This window comes from Gorilla gorilla, chromosome 2 (genome assembly GCF_029281585.2).
Source record: "Gorilla gorilla gorilla isolate KB3781 chromosome 2, NHGRI_mGorGor1-v2.1_pri, whole genome shotgun sequence".
NCBI classification, from domain to species: Eukaryota; Metazoa; Chordata; class Mammalia; order Primates; family Hominidae; genus Gorilla; species Gorilla gorilla.
This window is the reverse complement of record NC_086017.1, coordinates 191,947,501-191,967,127: the sequence shown is the minus strand read 5'-3', so window position 1 is coordinate 191,967,127 and position 19,627 is coordinate 191,947,501. Positions and strand designations below refer to the sequence as shown.

At 39.9% G+C, this 19,627-nt stretch overlaps 1 protein-coding gene and 1 long non-coding RNA gene across 3 annotated transcripts in view; one reads left to right on the top strand and one right to left on the bottom strand.

Moving 5' to 3' along the window:
• Positions 1 to 12,726: 12,726 nt before the first annotated feature.
• LOC129532442 (uncharacterized) lies at positions 12,727 to 15,079 on the bottom strand. The gene is made up of 2 exons (XR_008678198.2): positions 14,614 to 15,079; positions 12,727 to 13,382 (listed from the first exon to the last, which is right to left on the bottom strand). It is a non-coding gene; the product is annotated as an uncharacterized lncRNA (long non-coding RNA).
• The window catches only part of CCDC39 (coiled-coil domain 39 molecular ruler complex subunit), a 247,000-nt gene continuing 240,266 nt past the window's right edge, over positions 12,894 to 19,627 (top strand). Inside the window, exon 1 of one of the 2 annotated variants that reach the window (XM_063704408.1) lies at positions 12,894 to 13,403. The gene's annotated coding sequence lies outside the window, so the exon portion shown is untranslated. The remainder of the gene's footprint in view (positions 13,404 to 19,627) is intronic. The other variant, XM_063704409.1, reaches the window with a different exon arrangement.

Below are 19,627 nucleotides of genomic sequence, written 5' to 3'. Positions count from 1 at the left end.
CCAAAGTGCTGGGATTACAGGCGTGAGCCACCGTGCCTGGCCAGAGCCCTTATTTTTAAGCATTGTGAAAAAGAGGCTGCCTGAGGCTAGTAATATAGTCTGGGGACATAGCAACTCTCAACATTGTGTTTCTGAGTACCAGGGCCTAGCCATTTGACCTAGGAGACCATAGGCCTGCCTGTTTCTATGTTCTAGGAGTGGCATACGTAAGATATCCACACTATAAAAACTTATCCACACTACAACAACAATTATAGTTGCTAAAAAAGATATATATGATAAATTAATCCAATGCAAACAAAATAGTTTATGTTGTTGCAATTTGTACAAGGAAGTTACCTGAATTGTGATGGGATTAATCTGAGAGTTATTTCTAATATTAGCAAAAAAGAAAGCTTTTGGGAAACAAAGAAATATGTGCAGTTGGAGTAGCTGCACTGCATCTTTTCACAATTTGGGCCTTATGCTGAATATCTTGTTTACCTCTCCAGGTCTTTGTTCCATTCTTCTGCCTGCTCTGTGTTCTGGGAGGCTGACCTGCGTAGACTGCATCAACAGGCTTTTTTGTCTTCTGGCCTTAGGTGGGACCAGCCAATGGAGGGCCGCAGCCAGAGATGCTGGGAGGGCAGAGAGCTCTCGAAACAGGTTCCAGCACCTCTTACGTGTTTGCATCCCTGGACTGGAGATCAGAGTACCTGTCAGATGGACCCCTCCACATACCTTTCCGTGTCTCCAGGTTCTAGAGGCCACAACTTCTCTTGGCCTCTAGAGGCGCTATCAGGCCTGACAGTGGCGACGGAGCCCAACTGCTGCTGCACTCCATCATGTAGTTTCCTTGTGTCCTGATCACATTTTAAAAATCGTACCTTTAAAAAACTCTCCTGAAATTATCCAGTTTGAGGATTCCTTCTATTTCCTACCAGTTCTAACTGATAAGACCCTTTACGGCTCTGCTACTTTTGATCCTTATCCTAAAAAACCTGAAAATAAGTAAGGCAAAATATCTAGTACATCCATAATGTATTTTTCCCAATACAATGAAACAATATTTGTTGTTTTCTTGTGTTTTTCCTTTTGTATTGGAACAGGAAAGGAAGAAGGGAAAATGAGAGAAAAGAAAAAGGATGAAAGTAGAAAACAGTGGCTGGGCGCGGTGGCTAACACCTGTAATCCCAGCACTTTGGGAGGCCGGGGTGGGTGGATCACGAGGTCAGGAGTTCGAGACGAGCCTGGTCAACATAGTGAAACTCCATCCCCACTAAAAATACAAAAATTAGCCGGGCATGGTGGCATGCACCTGTAGTCCCAGCTACTCGGGAGGCTGAGGCAGGAGAATCGCTTGAACCCAGGAGGTAGAGGTTGCAGTGAGCCAAGATCATGCCGTTGCACTCCATCCAGCCTGGGCAACAGAGCAAGACTGGTCTAAAAAAAAAAAAAAGAAAGTAGAAAACAGTGAACGAGGAGACAGAAAGGAATTAAGATAAGGCAGATGGGTAGCAGATTATAGTTATTTCTATAATCAGGACTGAGTTTCTGAGAACACAGATTCTAGGCTGAACCTTACTAACTATGTGACATTGAGAAAGTTACTTTCCCTCATCTGTAAACTGTTGAAAATAATATTTTGGCCGGGTGCAGTGGCTCATGCCTGTAATCCCAGCACTTTGAGAGGCTGAGGCAGGCAGATCACGAGGTCAGGAGTTCGAGACCATCCTGGCTAATATGGTGAAACCCCGTCACCACTAAAAATATAAAAATTAGCCCAGGCGTGGTGGTGCACACCTGTAGTCCCAGCTACTGGGGAGGCTGAGGCAGGAGAATCACTAGAACCTGGGAGGCAGAGGTTGCAGTGAGCTGAGATTGGGTATGACAGAGTGAAACTCTGTCTCAAAAAAGAAAAAATAAATAAAAGAATATTTCTTACCTCATGGCACTGTTGTATTAATAAAAAAAAGTGTATCAATTATTGGCAAATGTAGGTCTTCATAATTGCTACTTATTTTTTCTTTCTTCCAGCCTTTATTGAAGATTATTAAAACATGTAATTTTTCTTCATGTATTTTCACTGACGTTGAATTAATTTAGAATTTGAAAGAGCATACGTAAAAACCTCCTAAAACCACAAAAAAGGAATCATTTCAACCTGCTCCAATTAACCTGTGTTTCATAAATTTAGAGTTTTAGTCATGAATTCAATATTTTCAAAATCAATTTACTTTATAGTTCATGAAATAGAACTTCTAGGCTGAGAGGGTAAAAACAAAAATAGAACTACGTAAATATCATAGAAAATTCCAAAAAATTTGTCTACCAGCTCTTATATGACTATTTTATTTTACTAAGTAATGTTTAGAAGAATCATGTGTAAAAGAATCAAGAGGTTTTTTGTTTTTTTTTTGTTTTTTTTTGAGACAGAGATTTGCTCTTATTGCCCAGGCTGGAGTGCAGTGGCACCATCTCTGCTCATTGCAACCTCTGCCTCCTGGGTTCAAGCGATTCTCCTGCCTCAGCCTCCTGAGTAGCTGGGACTACAGGCGCCCACTACCACGCCTGGCTAATTTTTTGTATTTTTAGTAGAGACGGCGTTTCACCATGTAGGCCAGGCGGGTCTCAAACTCCTGACCTCAGATGATCCGCCAACCTCGGCCTCCCAAAGTGCTAGGATTACAGGCATGAACCACGACACCCGGTGGAGGTTTTTTTTTTTTTTTAATTTGCAATATATAATTAATTCACCTCACTTCCAGGAACATGTGCTTTAAGAATGTGGAATACTGGCAAGTGTTAACATTTGAAAAAAACAATATTGGCTGGGCATGGTGGCTCATGTCTGTAATCCTAGCACTTTGGGAGGCCAAGGCAAAAGGATTGTTTGAGGCCAGGAGTTTGAGACCAGCCTTGGCAAAATGGGGAGACCCCGTCTCTACAAAAAGTAGAAAAATTACCGGGTGTGTTGGTGCTTGTCTGTAGTCCCAGCTACTCAGGAGGATCACTTGAGCCCAGGAGTTTGAGGCTGCAGTGAGCTATGATTGTGCCACTGCACTTTAGTCTGGGCAACGGAGTGACACCCTGTCTCAAAAACCAAAAAACGTAAAAACAAAAAAACCCAAAACAATATTAAATACACTAAAAGTGTTCATTGCTTTCTTCTTATTTTTAAGAGATTTTTCTCCACTAGTGTTACTTCCATTTTTTTCTTCATTTACTAGTTAAATAAATGGAGGGAAAAAAACATATATTTTATATATATATATATCACAAAAAACATACGTGGGCTAGGTGCACTGGCTCATGCCTGTAATCCCAGCACTTTGGGAGGCTGAGGCGGGCGGATCACCTGAAGGTCAGGAGTTTGAGACCAGCCTGGCCAACATGGTGAAACCCGTCTCTACTGAAAATACAAAATAATAAGCTGGGCGTGGTGACAGGTGCTTGCAATTCCAGCTACTCAGGAGGCTGAGGCAGGAGAATTGCTTGAACCCAGGAGGCAGAGGTTGCAGTGAGTGGAGATCGCGCCATTGCACTCCAGCTTGGGCAACAGAGCGAGATTCTGTCCCAAAATAAATAAATAAATAAATAAGAACATATGTGATATATATGTATTTATACTTACATGTATTTCAGAATCCAAGATCAACAGAATAAAAGTTGAATATATGATACAGAATTGACCTTCATAGCTCTCTGTAGCATAATTCATTTGATAAGAATATAGTTATGATTATTATGGCTAAGTACTTAAGTATTAGTCTTTCCATCAATATGACTACAAATGTACAAGGTATGATATAGCATTTTCAAAACTTTGTTACAGCCTTAAAAATCATATTCATATAAAATGCATCATGCAGCAGAGAAAATTTTTAAGTATAAATTTAAAATCAATTGTAAAATTAAATTTGAAACCACATAATAAATGGTATGGTGTACGTGTAAATGTCTGAAAGACATTTGAAAAATAGGTATGTGCTCATAAATAAAAACAAGTATCTTCTAAGAGTTAACAATATAGGCCACCTTTTTGATAATGGAAAATATTTAATTAGAAATATGAGTCACTGTAGTAACAAGGGAATAATTTTTTCTTTTTTTTTAAGACAGAGTCTCGCTCTGTCACCCAGGCTGGAGTGTAGTGGTGTGATCTCTGCTCACTGCAACCTCCGCCTCCCTGGCTCAAGTGATTCTCCTGCCTCAGCCTCCTTTGTAGCTGGGATTACAGGTGCCCACCACTATGTCTGGCTAATTTTTTGTGTTTTTAGTAGAGATGGGGTTTCACCATGTTGGCCAGGCTGGTCTTGAACTCCTGACCTCGTGATTCGCCTGCCTCGGCCTCCCAAAGTGCTGGGATTACAGGCGTGAGCCATGGTGCTCGATAAATTTTTAATTAATGGGAGATTTTGAAGCAATCACTTGGCCCCTTGGTTTATTCAGTTGCAATGCAGTAAACGCCCCTGTTCTGGAATATTTACAATACCTCCTTCATCAAATTACCTGAACCAGTTGGGTTAAGATTTAAAGGCTCAGTTAAGACTGTGTTTTGCTATTCTGTCATTTCTTTCATGGGTTTCTTCTCCTTCTGTCATCCTTCTGTTTCTGCTCAAGTTACAAAAAGATAAATCTCTCTCAAATGCACTACAGAAACCATATTCTACTATACATACAAACCATAGGCTGGGCGTGGTGGCTCATGCCTGTAATCCCAGCACTTTAGGAGGCCCAGACGGGTGGATCACCTGAGGTTGGGAGTTTGAGACCAGCCTGGCCAACATGGCAAAACCCTGTCTCTACTAAAAATACAAAAATTAGCTGGGCGTGGTGGCACACACCTGTAATCCCAGCTATCCGGGAAGCTGAGGCAGGAAAATTGTTTGAACCTGGGAGACGGAGGTTGCAGTGAGCCAGGATCATGCTACTGTACTCCAGCCTGGGCGACAGAGCAAGACTCTGTCTCAGAAATAAAAATAAATAAATAAATAAGAACCATGACCCGTATTCTTGGTTTATTTTAAATTTTATGATGCATGTTTTAGATAATTGTGAAATTATAAAACATGGCTACTATTAGAGATAAAAATAGTTTATATGTTGCCAGATTATCTATCATTGAAATCTATTTTTGTTTTGTCTATTTTTCTACCTTTACCTGGGTTTTTGTTCTCCCAATCATTATAAACAAACAAACAAACAAACAAAAGTACCTCACTATAACTTGTATTGTTTGAGACAGCAGTTCCCTCCGCTAATTTTTTTCTGCTGCAGTTGTTTAAATTAAACTTGAATTACATTTTCCTCAGCCATTTAAAAAAATCCAGTATAATGAAAGCTGAATGTAATCTTTGTGGCAACAAGAACTTTTGTTTTGTTCACTGATGTATTCTAAAAACAGTGCTGGCACACTGTAGAAGTAAACAATAGACATTTCTTGACTATCATGCTTTTTGACTGTAACAAATATAAACAATATAAAAATGTTTAAATTAAAAATAAGCCAGGTATGGTGGTGCATGCCTGTAATCCCAGCACTTTGGGAGGTCAAGGCTGGTAGGTCGCTTGGGTCCAGGAGTTTGAGACCAGCCTAGGTGACATAGTAAAATCCCATTTCTACAAAAAATGCAAAAATTAGCCAAGCATGGTGGCATGTGCCTGTGGTCCCAGCTACCTGGGAGGCTGAGGTGGGAGGACCATTTGAACCTGGGAGGTTGAGGCTGCAGTGAGCCCGGATCATGCCACTGCACTCCAGCCTGGGTGATAGAGCGAGACCCTGTCTCAAAAATAAATACATAAAATAAATAAAAATATTTTCTGCCACAATCGTAATTCCCCAAAGCAACTATTATTAAGTACTGTGTATCCTTGCACAATTTTTTTTCTATGTGTATCTACTTTTTTTTTTTAGTTCTTAGAGAGGGCGTACATATTTTATATGTTAATTTGCCATTTATATTTCTTGTTTTGTTTAGTTTCCTCTTTTTTCCTCTTGGGAAAAATCATAAATATAGCAAGCATCAACACTTCTTTTTTTAAAAAAACTTAATTTTAATAGGTTTTGGGGGAAGAGGTGGTGTTTGGTTACATGAATAAGTTCTTTAGTGGTGATTTCTGAGATTTTGGTGCACCCATCACCTGAACAGTGTACACTGCACTCAGTGTATGGTTTTTTATCCCTTACCCCTTCCCACCCTTTCCCTCAAGTCCTCAAAGTCCATTGCATCATTCTTGTGCCTCTGCATCTTCATAGCTTAGATCCCACTTATGAGTGAGAACATACGATGTTTAGTTTTCCATTCCTGAGTCACTTCACTTAGAATAATGGTCTCCAATTCCATCCAAGTTACTGCAAAAGCCATTTTTCTTTCCTTTTTATGACTGAGCAGTATTCCATAGTACATAAACCACAACTTCTTTATCCACTCGTTGATTGATGGGCCGGTTCCATATTTGTGCTGCTATAAACACGCGTGTGCAAGTACCTTTTTTTGTATAATGATGTCTTTTCCTCTGGGTAGATACCCAGTAGTGGGATTGCTGGATCAAATGGTAGTTCTACTTTTAGTTCTTTAAGAAATCTTCACACTGTTTTCCATAGTGATTGTACTAGTTTACATTCCCACCAGCAGAGTAACAGTGTTCCCTTTTCACCAAATCCATGCTAACATCTATTTTTTTTTTTATTTTTTGATTATGGCCATTAGCAAGCATCAACATTTCTGCACTATGGCATCAACTATAATTCATTCCTGTCTTCAGCCACTGTATTGGTATTTTAAGATCATTTGGTAGGTTAAGTCACATCCTGAAATTTCCAGAAGACAGATTCTAATTTCTTACTAAAGTGCTGTGTGGGCTTGGGCAAATTATTCAACATCTCTATGCCTTAGATTAGATTTCTTCTCTACAAAATAGAAATAGCCAAGGGGTTGGTGTAAATGGTTAGCAAATGTTGGTCACAGAAAATGAGTAATGAATGGATCTTCCACCTCTCAGGATCTGATTCCATATAACCACTGAGCAGGAATCAAATAAAATGCATTTGCTGCAACATTAAGAGCCAATTATAGTCTTTTTAAAAAACCTATTTGATTGGTTAGTAAAAACATTTAAAATACACACTTCCAAAATTTGAATATTGGAACACTACTTCATGATACAATCAACATATCAGAAAGCACTCGTGGTTTATAAATCACAAACAGTACAAAATACTTGCAACAGTTACCTAGATTACTTAGAAAGAGTCACAATTAGAATGAAAATCTTTTCTGGATTTACTAGTGCATTGAAGAAAAAAATTCTCCCTAATTTTGTAAGTGCATTTACTGATACAAGTTCAAACTTGATTCTAATTCATTACATTTTAAAACAATCTTCAAAGTATAAAGAGGTTGCTCTGAGTGTTAGCATGAAAATGCTGAGAGTATAATTTAAGATTTTTTTTTTAAAAGACTCAACTGCAAAACTTAAGCCACTTTTAAATCCTTCTAAGAAATCTATTTACAAAGTCCCTGAAACTTTTCTTTATTCAGTATGGTTAAATTAAATTTAATCTGCCAGGAAATTCTGTTTCACAAGTTTCTTAGACACATACAAGAAATGTTATCCATTGCCTCACTTGGCTGATACCTAACCTGCAATTTGTGCTAATGGGCAATGAATAACTTAGTGCTCATTCCTTTATGGACTCTTTACTGCCAAATCAAAGAAGCCTTTTACAACTGGCTGCCTAAGAATACCAGGGCACAACAGGAAACATGTTGAAATATTATTGAAAACAATATTGGAATTAAAATTAAAAGGTATCCTTTGTTATAATTTGGGACCCATAGCATTTTTTCATTATGCTTGCTGCCTTACCGGCTTTATGAAGTTTGGAAAACTAGTTACTGAATTTTAATATGTGAAATCCACACCTAAAAAGAGCAGACCATGACCCCATAGAAGAGTCTAAAAATACCCTCTGATGCCTTCAGACCTTGATTCTGTTATAATATTCTCAGGTTGCCAAATTAAGAATTCCTGCTAATGCAGACCATAATATGTGAAGATTTGGTTTCATTGTTCAGTTTGTCCACCCATGAACCACAGGAATATTTCACGCCTTATGCAAAACTTATCACATTTCTGCTTCCTTTCTGCTGAATGAGAACATCTATTTATAGGCTACATAACATGAAAAGCATGGGAGGGTTTTCTTTCAGGCAATAAAAATGTGATCTAAGTCTTCCCTTGTAATGAAAAACAAACAGTTTGACAAGTGTAATTCTGTAACTGCTTAAAAGAGGAATCACTTATCAAAACAGATCTTTTAGTCTTCTAACAGAGTGTGTAAATTTGAAACACCTCTTTGTTGTCCATACATAATAATTTTATTTATTTATTTATATATTTTTGAGACTGAGTCTTGCTCTTGTCGCCCAGACTGGAGTGCAATGGCAGATCTTGGCTCACTGCAACCTTTGCTTCCCAGGTTCAAGTGATTCTCCCGCCTCAGCCTCCCTAGTAGCTGGGATTACAGGAGCCCACCACCACATCCAGCTAAGTTTTTGTATTTTTAGTAGAGATGGGGTTTTGCCATGTTGGCCAGGCTGGTCTTGAACTCCTGACCTCAGGTGATCCACCTGCCTCAGCCTCCCAAAGTGCTGGGATTACAGGCATGAGCCACTGTGCCCAGCCCATACATAATAATTACACACTTATGTCTCAATGGGTAATGAGTTACCAAGACTTGAAAGGTGTATTGTAACATATTCAATAAATGGTTAGTGATAGCCTAGTGTGAGAGGAAGGAAGAAAGGAAGGATAGAAGGAGGGAAGGAAGAGAAAAAATGAAGAAAAGAAGGGCAAAAAAAGGAATGAAGAAAAGAAGGCAAGAAAGAAGGAAGAAAGGAGTAATAAATTGCACCTAAAGTCTGCTTGCATTCTCAATGAGATTGGTCATCTCATGAATTTGTCTGTTGCAGTTCCATTTTGAGACATAAGTGACATTTATTAAGGATACTATTTTAGGTTATCTTCATGCAGGCAGTACTCTATTTGTTCAAATGGTATATTATTACCAATCAGACAATTCTCTATATGCAACTAAAGTAAAAACTTTAAGCAAGCATATATGCAGGAGTGGTTAAGAGGATAATGTCATTCTAGCTGTATACTGTTTCAATTGATTTTTTCAAATGCTATAGAAAAATATGAATAAAGGGATGTTTATTACTCATTGCAGTATTGTTTTTAATAACTAAAAATGGGAAGGAATCTAAATATCCATTAATAGATAAGATTGAATAAATAAATACACCCTACTATTGAATATTATGCAGTTGCTAAAATGAGCTCGGTACACAGACTTGGAAAATTTTCAAAACAAATTATTAGGCCCAGTGCGGTGGCTCACGCTTGTAATCCCAGCACTTTGGGAGGCTGAGGTGGGTGGACTGCCTGAGCTCAGGAGTTTGAGACCAGCCTGGGCAACATGGTGAAACCCCGTCTCTACTAAAATACAGAAAATTAGCCGGGAGTGGCGGTGTGCGTCTGTAATCCCAGCTAGTCAGGAGGCTGAGTCAGGAGAATCACTTGAACCCAGGAGGTGGAGGTTGCAGTAAGCCGAGATAGCACCACTGCACTCCAGCCTGGGCGACAGAGTGAGACTCCTTCTCAAAAAAAAAAAAAAAAAAAAAAGAACAACAAGGCCAGGCATGGTGGCTCATGCCTGTAATCCCAGCACTTTGGGAGGCCAAGGTGGGTGGATCACCTGAGGTCAAGAGTTTGAGACCAGCCTGACCAACATGGAGAAATCCCATCTCTACGAAAATAGCAAAATTAGCTGGGCATGGTGGCACATGCCTGTAATCCCAGCTACTTGGCAGGCTGAGGCAGGAGACTCACTTGAACCTGGGAGGTGGAGGTTGCCATGAGCCGAGATCACGCCATTGCACTCCAGCCTGGGCAACAAGAGCGAAACTCCATCTCAAAAAAAAAAAACAACAAAATAACCTCCCAAATTATTAACTAAAAATGCAAGTCATAGAACAATACATTTATGATTTCATTTATGTAAAATATTCAGTTATGTGTGTGTATGCAAATACTTATAAAAAGGAAAGGAACTTTGAGATTGCTTGAATCTTTTATAATAGAATATATTTATGAGTTGCTTATAAAATTAAATAGACATCTGAAAGTGGCAGTTACATTTAGGTTCAGATTGGTTCATTTTATGTTTAGTTTAGCATGTAGCTGGGTACAAAATTAGTCTCTTTGTTCTATTTCTTTTGGTTTCTTGTCAGTTTTTAAGGCAGCTATTAATATATCACAGTTACTGCCTAAAACATATGGGCATTCCATCTAATTTCCTAAAACTGTCACGCTCAGAGAAAACTCACTTAGGAAGATTCAAGGAGAAAAGTCCAGGAACTCTGCCCTTTGCTGGTTTTGGGATAAGGTTCTCAAGACTTTAAAAAATAATTATTTATTATAGTTTTTATTCATAATCATAATCAATTTAACTATTTCCTCAATATTCTTCTTATATAAAAAGGCTTTTCTCTGAGGCTCTGAATGGATGAAGTTTAAACCTTCTAAATTAGGACCACTGAAACCTTCCTTTCCTTCCTTCCTTCTCTCCTTCCTTCCTCCCTCCCTCCCTCCCTCTTTCTCTCTTTCTTTCTTTCTTTCGAGACACAGTTTCGCTCTCGTTGCCCAGGCTGGAGTGCAATGGCGCCATCTCGGGTCACCGCAAACCCAGCCTCCCGGGTTCAAGCAATTGTCCTAGCTCAGCCTCCCAAGTAGCTGGGATTACAGGAATGCACCACCACGTCTGGCTAATTTTGTATTTTTAGTAGAGACAGGGTTTCTCCATGTTGGTCAGGGTGGTCTCAAGCTCCCGACCTCAGGTGACCTGTCTGCCTTGGCCTCCCAAAGTTCTGGGATTACAGGCGTGAGCCACCATGCCTGGCCAGGACCACTGACATTTTCTAAACAGAAACCAAACACACAAATAGCAACTCCCCTCCCATTAAATTAAACAGGACACCAGGAAAATAAAAAATTTATGCATGTTGCTCTATCAGTGAAAATGCCTTTGGCTGCAGATAACCTAAAACAATGACTCGATTCACTTAATGAGGAAAACATATACTTTCACTTAGTGAAAGATTTTTCTAAGATTGCCTGGGAAGATAATGGGTCCCCAACAGAGCTGAGAAGTGGGCTCTTGTTTCCAGCTAAGGGTGGATCAGGAAGTATAAGAACAGAACGTTTGCCCCATGTCATAGGAGTTGTAGTTGGAAGGGTCCTGCAGGATAGTGTCCAAAGAATCCATGAAACCAGCTTTAAGTGTGACTCAGCTTTAAACATCTGCCAAAACCAGAGAGTGCAAAGCTGTCTTAAAATAGTACCAGTCAAGGAATAACTTTCTGCTTCCCTTTCTTCTCCTCCCTCCTCGTGTTCCAACTAAGAGGGGTCAGCTACAGCAGCTGAGAATGTGAGAAGAGGTGAACAAACAAAACAAAGATTACCATGTTCCCTTTTGCAAAGACAGATAGATGGCCTGCCACAATTACACCCTAACTGGGTAAAGGAGTGAGTGGAGGGAATCCTATTTTTATTGAAGGTTGAGGCTGAGCGTGGTGGCTCACGCCTGTAATCCCAGCACTTTGAGAGGGTGAGGCTGGTGGATCACCTGAAGTCAAGAGTTCAAGACCAGCCTGGCCAACATGGTGAAACCCCGTCTCTATTAAAAATACAAAATTAGCTGGGTGTGGTGGCACATGCCTGTAATCCCAGCTACGTGGGAGGCTGGGGCAGGACAATTGCTTGAACCCAGGAGGCAGAGGTTGCAGTGAGCCGAGGTTGCGCCATTGCACTCCAGCCTGGGCAACGAGAGCGTAAACTCCGTCTCAAAAAAAAAAAGAAAAAAAAATGAAGGTTGAAGTATTGATTAACATAATGGCCTGGGCATTGGAGTTTCGCCTTCTAGTCTGTGTAATGTGGTTTAAAGTGGTGATTCAACTTTGTATTGCCTAAGCATGAAAAGGAAAGTTAATCCTCCAAGGATCCAGAAACAAATTCCTTTATTGAATATAATTTTCTGAGGGATAGTGGGAAATAATAATTTCCTGAGATCTATTGATTAGAAATGTTCTATTTCTTTTGTGTCTTTAACTGCTCCCTCTATATTGGCTACTTTGCACAAGCATTTAAACGTGTTCAAGTCACCTCTATTTTAAAGGAAACACCTCATCTCCACACTCCAGCTATATTGATCTCTTGCTGTCTTCTTCCTTTTAAAGTCAAACTTCCAGAAAACATTAGGTGGGTGGCACGGGTGACTCTCCCAGGACCCTGAATTCCTGATTTCAGCAGTGGGCACATGATTCTGACTCCACAAATCATAATGAGCTATCTCTATGGGAACAGTGATTGGTCTAAGGAGTAGGTCTGTGACATAAACAGTTTCAGTCAGAGTACGTACTTCCTTGAGATTACTACTCGGAAGTTGAGAAGCCTGAAGCTCCTGGGAAACCTAGTTTTTGCCTCCACTACCTTACTGATCATGCATTTGCAAGATTAAGTATTTCCAATATTTATTATTATAAACCACATATCTTTGTTACTATCGCTGTAGTATATGACCTGGAACGGCTAGACTAAGGTATATGCATATTTTTTAAAAAACAACTTTACTGAGATGTAATTCATATATCATACGGTTAATCTATTTAAAGTACACAATTCAATGGTTGTTAGTATATTTATAGTTGTGCAACTATCACTGATACAGAATGGCTGGGCTCCCAGCTAAACCCCACCCTTAAGCCTGGAATCACGGCCTTGAAAACAGCTGACCCTGTTTTTCTGCCCAAATGTTGTTTTTTTGGCCTGCCACGCCCCTATCCTGTGGCCATAAAAAAGACTTCAGCTGGCAGAGCAACACAAGCGGCTGAGCGGAGAGCAGAGAAGCAGCAAGAGTGTTGAAGAATGCAGATAGACGCAGCTAACTTCAGATGGTGCGGCTTCAGGGAAAGATGACCCTCTTTCACCGTCTGCTTTCCAGTTCCCATCCCACCAGGAGCCACCACTCAATCAAATCCTCCGCATACACTACTCTTCAATCCGTTCGTATGACCTAATTCTTCCTGGACGCCGGACAGGCACCCCGGTGCCGAGAGGCCAGGGCTTGGACGCTGCTGTGAGGCCCGCACAGAGCCTATTCCCGTCAGAGAGGAGTGACCGGCCGGTTCCAGCATTCATTCGTTCGCTCCGGTTCCCGCACTCGCACGCTCTGCCGCCAGTAGTGGCAGGAGGCGAGCTGAGTGAAATGAGCTGCTCCAGTTCCCGCCCACGAAGGGGGTTAAGGTGAAGGGAACAATCCTGTCTCATCTGGGGGCCTGTCCAGGATATGAAAAACAGTGAGTTAAAATGAGGAACTTTTGGATCTGTGTCTTTTCCAAGACTGTGGCACCTCTCTCTTTCCTTTAGGTGAAAGGAATGTTGGTTTTGTTTCCCGTCACAGAGGTCTAGTCGGTCTGAACCAGGGGAGGGATACAGTGATTAAAGAAACCCATTTCAACAGAGCAAGAGGCTCTTCCCTCAGGTCCCCCCAACTTAGAGGTACTTGAAGCTTTTTTTCTTTTCTAAGCGAGAGGATTCTTTTCCTACCTCAGCACTTTGCTTGTGTTAGGGAGGCAACAGAGGAGCGACCCCTCCTGGCTGATAACTGCAAATTTGGCAAAGTCCATCTGGGACTTAAATCTAAATGAATCCATGCAGCCTCTGAAATACCTTCTTTTTTGGTCTCAAACTTGATTCTAAACTTCAGGTTGAGGCCCTAGAAAGGAAAACCAGATCTGAGGGAACCGAAGCCACGCAACAGTCCCAGTGTAAATGGGCAGGACCGATTCCTGCCAATTAACCCCCTGCTTCATGCAAGGAAGCCATGCTCCATGGCATAAATGAGGCCCAGGGAACTCAAAGGTTGTCGACAGTAGGGGAGGTAGAGGCACAGATGAGTGTGCGTAATTCCTATTTTCTAGGCCCTCCCTGCTTCCTGGGTGCAAGCCACATTGGCACCCATGGGTGGCACCTGCCAAGGTTGCCGAGACTCAGACAAAAAGAAGAGAAAGGGAGAATGCCCGCTTTCTTTCTCCCTCACACCTCGAAATTTCACTGAAAGAAGAAAGGGAATGAGAGACGCCAAATTCCCTGTCTTTCAGAATGGGCAACCAACAAACTTGACCACCTCCAGTTTATACTTAGAAATGCACCCTGGGACCAGATAGTACTTTAGGGGACCTCCTGAAAGTAGCCACCTTGGTCATTTAGACACAAGGAAGAGGCAGAAGCTTTAATGACCACCATGCAAGCCCACAGACCCCAGAATTCCTAAGGTTCACCTGTTAACTGCCACAGATGTGAAAAGAGCACTTATCTCTCTCATAAAGTTTAACTGCTCCCATACAAGGTTTAATTTCTTTCACCAGGGTGAGACAGCTTGGGGTACAATGTTGCTAGTATATTTCACTTTTTATTTCTGTAATATTTCACACTAGATTCTTTCCTTGTATAATACATGATTGATCCATGCATATTTGGCCTTGTAAAGCTTGTTTTTTCTCTCACCTCGAGGCCATCAAAGCTCCAAACAGGCAGGCAGCCAGAGCCTCGGACTATGGCTCCCTTTCGCTGGGGATCCTTGGGTAGACTTCTGGGAGGAATCCAAAGGCCGCTTTCGTTAAACAACGGAAAGACTGGTCGTTGTCCGTATTCTAATGGCAGTTAGATGTGCCTCTTCAGAGGGGGAAAATGATACAGAACGGCTTGGCTCCTGACTAAACCCCTCCCTTAAACCTGGAACCACAGCCCTGTATGAAAACAGCTGACCCCATTTTTGCCCTCAAATGTTGCTTTTTGGCCTGCCATGCTCCTATCCTGTGCCCGTATAAAAAAGACTTCAGCTGGCAGAGCAACACAAGCGGCTGAGCGCCGGGTATATGCGCAGCAGGCAGAGAAGCAGCAACTGAGTCTCAGAGACTACAGATAGACGCCGCTAACTTCAGATGGTGTGGCTTCAGGGAAAAATCGCTTTCTTTCCGCACCATCCCCTTTCCAACTCCCATCCTGCTGAGAGCCATTACCCAGTAAAATCTTCTACATACACTACCTTTCAATCCGTGTGGGTGACCTAATTCTTCCTGGATGCCAAACAAGAACTCGGGTGCCAAGAGGACAGGGGCTTGGATGCTGCTGTAGGGCCCGCACGGAACCTGCTTCCGCCAGAGAAGAGTGGCCAGATCCAGGGTTCATTCTCTCCAGTTCCCACACTCCCTTGCTGGCACACTCTGTCTCACGAGGAGTGGCCAGTGGCAGGCTAAGTGAAACGAGCCACTTCCATTCCCACCCACGAAGTGGGTCAAGGGAATTATCCTGTCTCATTTCTATAATCAAGTTTAGAACATTTTTATCACCCCAAAATAATATTCTATGCCCATTAGCAGTCACTCCCCATTCCAACCCCAGTCCTTGGCAACCACTAATTTACTTTGTCACTATAGATTTGTCTATTCTGGACATTTCATATAAACGAAATCATATAGTGTGTTTTTTTTTTGTGGTGGTTTCTTTTACTTAGCATAATGCTGTCAAGGTTGATCTATGTTGAAGTGTGTATGAGAATTTCATCCTTTCTCATTGCTAAATAATGTTCTACTGACTGGATATACCACATTTTATTCATCCATTCATCAGTTGATAGACATTTGAATTGTTTCGTTTTCTGGCAGTTATGAATAATGTTGCTCTGAACATTTGTGTACAAGTGTTTGTGTAGATGAATGTTTTCATTTGGCCTGAGTATATACCTAGGATTAGAATTCCTGGATCATATGGTAACTCTATGTTTAACCTATCGAGGAAATGCCAGACTATTTTCCAAAGCTGTACCATTTTACATTCTCACCAGCAATGTACAAAAGTCCAAATTCCTCCACATCCTCACCAACACTTGTTATTGTCTGTCGTGTATATATATGCATTATATATATATATACACATACATATAATAGCACAATATATATCATAAGCATAAATATAAAATGTATGTGTATGTATACATACATATAGTGCAATCCTAGTGGTTTTGAAGTATCTCATTGTGGTTTTGATTTACATTTCTGTAATGGCTAATGATGTTGAGCACCTTTTCATGTGCTTCTTGGCCATTTATACTTCTTTGTGGAAATGTCTATTCACTTTGCCCACTTTTAATTTGTTATTTATCTTTTTATCATTGAGTTGTAACAGTTCCTTATACATTCTAGATACTAGACCCTTACCTGACATATGATTTGCAAGTATTTTCTCCAATTCTGTGGGCTGTCTGTTCATTTTCTTGGAAGTATCCTTTGATGAACACGAGTTTATTTTGATGGTATGATTTGTTTAATTTCTCTTTGGTTGCTTATACTTTTGGTGATGCATCCAAGAAACCATCATTTGAACCAAGGTAAAAATATTTAGTCATGTTTTCTTCTAACATTTTTTATAGCTTTAGCTTTTATATTTATGCTTATGATATATCTTGTGCTATTTTTTGTATATGGTGTGAGGAAGGGTCTAACTTCCTACATTCTTTTACATGTAACTATATAGTTGTCTCAGCACCATTTGTGAATATTCTATCCTTTTACTCATTGTGTGGTCTTGGCAACTTCATTAAAAATCAACTGACTGGGCCAGGTGTGGTGGCTCACACCAGTAATCCCAGCACTTTGAGAAGGCGAGGCAGGAGAATAGCTTGAGCCCAGGAGTTTGAGACCAGCCTGGGCAACATAGCAAGACTCTGTCTCTACAAAAAATAAAAAACAACAACAAAAAAATAGCCAGGCATGGTGCCTTGTGCCTGTGGTACCACCTGTGGTACTTGGGAGGCTGAGGTGGGAGAATTGCTTAAGCCAGGGAGGTCGAAGCTGCAGCCATGATTGTGCCACTGCACTCCAGGCTGGGCAACAGAGTGAGACCCTGTCTTAAAACAAAAAAAAAAACAAAAAAAAAAACAAAAAAATAAAAAAATAAAAAATTGGCCAGGTGTGGTGACACACACCAGTAGTCCCAGCTACTCAGGAGGCTGAGGCAGGAGGATTGCTTGAGCCTAGGAGATTAAGGCTGCAGTGAGCCATGATTAGGCCACTGCACTCTAGCCTGGGCAACAGAGTGAGACCATGTCTCAAAAAAAAAACAAAACAAAACTCACTGTAAACTGAGTGGGATGGCATGTGCCCATAGTCCCAGCTGCTCAGGAGGCTGAGGTGGGAGGATTTCTTGAGCCCAAAGTGTGGTGTTGCAGTGAACTATGTATGACAGGGCCTTTGCACTCCAGCCTGAGTAACAAGGCAAGACACTGTCTTAACAAAAAATCAACAGACTGTAAATGTAAGGGGTTATTTCTACACTGTTAATTCTGTTCCACTGATGTGTAGTCTGTTCTGTTTCATGACCATACTGTCTTTATTACAGTAGCTTTGTAGTAAGTTTCAAATCAGGAAGGGTGAGTCCTCCAATTTAGTTCTTTTTTCCTGATTGCTTTGGTTATTCTGAGTTACTTGAATTTCCATATTAATTCTAAGATCAGCTTGTCTATTTCTGCAAAAACTTCAGTGATGTTTTGATAAGGATTGCGTTGACTCTGTAGATCAGTTAGGGGAATATTGTCATCTTAATAATAGTAAGTCTTCTATTCCATTATGAAGTATATCTTTGTTTTTTTAGATCTTCTCTAATTTCTTTCAATAATGTTTTGTAATTTCCCGTGTATGTATCTCAGATGTTTTTTGTTGCTGTTGTTAAACTTGATCCTCAGTATCTTATTCTTTTTGGTGTCATTATCAAAAAATTATTTTTATTGATTTTCTTTCAGATTGTTCATTACTAATGTGTAGATATATAATTGATTTCTGTGTATTGGTCTTGTATTTTGCAAACTTGCTGAAATTGTTTATAGTTCTTGTAGTTTTTTTTAGTAGATTCCTTAGGGTTTTCTTTATACAGGATTATCATTTTCAAATAGAGATAGTTTTGCTTCTTCCTTTCCAATCTGGATGACTTTTATTTGTTTTTCTTACCTAATTTCCCTGGCTAGAACCTCCAGTACAATGTTGAATAAAAGTAATAAAAGCAGACACATTGTCTGTTCTTGATTTTAGGGGAAAGCATCCAGTATTTTACCATTAAATTGATGTTAGCTGTGGGTTTTTTATAGATGCCCTTAATCTGGTCGAGGAATTTTCCTTCTGTACCTAATTTGTTGAGTGTTTTTATCATGAAAAGGCATTTGATTTTGTCAAATGCTCTTTCCACATCTAATGAAATGATCATGTGGGTTTTATCCTTTATTCAGCATATATATATTTTAAACTTTAACAGATAATGCAAAATCGCTCTCAAAAGCTATAGCAATTTATATTTCCAAAAGAAATCATGAAATTTCCCATTTCCTCATTTTCAGCAATGGTTATTATTAAGTTTTTTCACCTATCAGTCTAATAGATGAAAAATGCTATCTCATTGTTTTGTTTCTGATAACTAATGAAGTTGAAGATGTTTTAATATTTTTGTTACTTTTTCTTGCAAATTGCTTGTCAATATCTTTTGATCATTTTTTCTACAGCCTCTTTTGTCTTTATTGTAAATTTGTGGAAACTTCTCATATATTATAGTGACTTATTCCATGCCAGTTATGAATATTATAGACATTTTCTTCAAGGTCATAAAAAGATAATTCTGGAGAATAGAAGAAATCACTTTGCCTCAAACACATTAAAATGACTTTTTACCTAAGATCTTAGGTTAAAAATATATAAAACTCAGTGACTCTTTTTTTAGTCCTTAAAAAAAGTCAAGGGTTTTTCGTCACATCTTTGACACATTTAAAATTATATTCTCAGATTCTACTGATGCCTTTTTGCTAAAAAAAAGAAAAGAAAACTGATCATAAAGAAACTAAAAGTTTCTGGGTGTTAAAAACTATCATTATAACTATGTCTCATAATTTTCCACGCTTCCTTCTGGTCTCTTTCAATTATATACTAACCTGCTCTTGCCTGCTGAGATGAATTGTCATTCCCAAAGAAAATGGTAGTTTGTGTCTTTCAAAGAATTTTAATAGTTCATCCAAGTTGCTGAATTTAAAGGTATAATGTTGCTTTTATAATATATTCTTATTATACGTTTAATATCTGTAGAATCTTTTTTTTTTCTTTTTTTTGAGATGGAGTCTTGCTCTGTTGCCCAGGCTGGAGTGGTGCGATTTCGGCTCACTGCAACCTCCACCTCCCGAGTTCAAGCCATTTTCCTGTCTCAGCCTCCTGAGTAGCTGGGATTGCAAGCACTCGCTACCATGCCCAGCTAATTTTTGTATTTTTAGTAGAGACGAGATTTCATTACGTTGGCCCGGCTGGTCTCGAACTCCTGACCTCAAGTGATCCACCTGCCTCAGCCTCCCAAAATGCTGGGGTTATGGGCATGAGCCATGGCGCCTGGCCTGTAGAATCTTTAAGTTAATTTACCTCTCTCATTCCTGATCTTGTTCATTATATCTTTGCTTATTTTTTCTGATCAGGCTGGCTATAGGTTTGTCAAT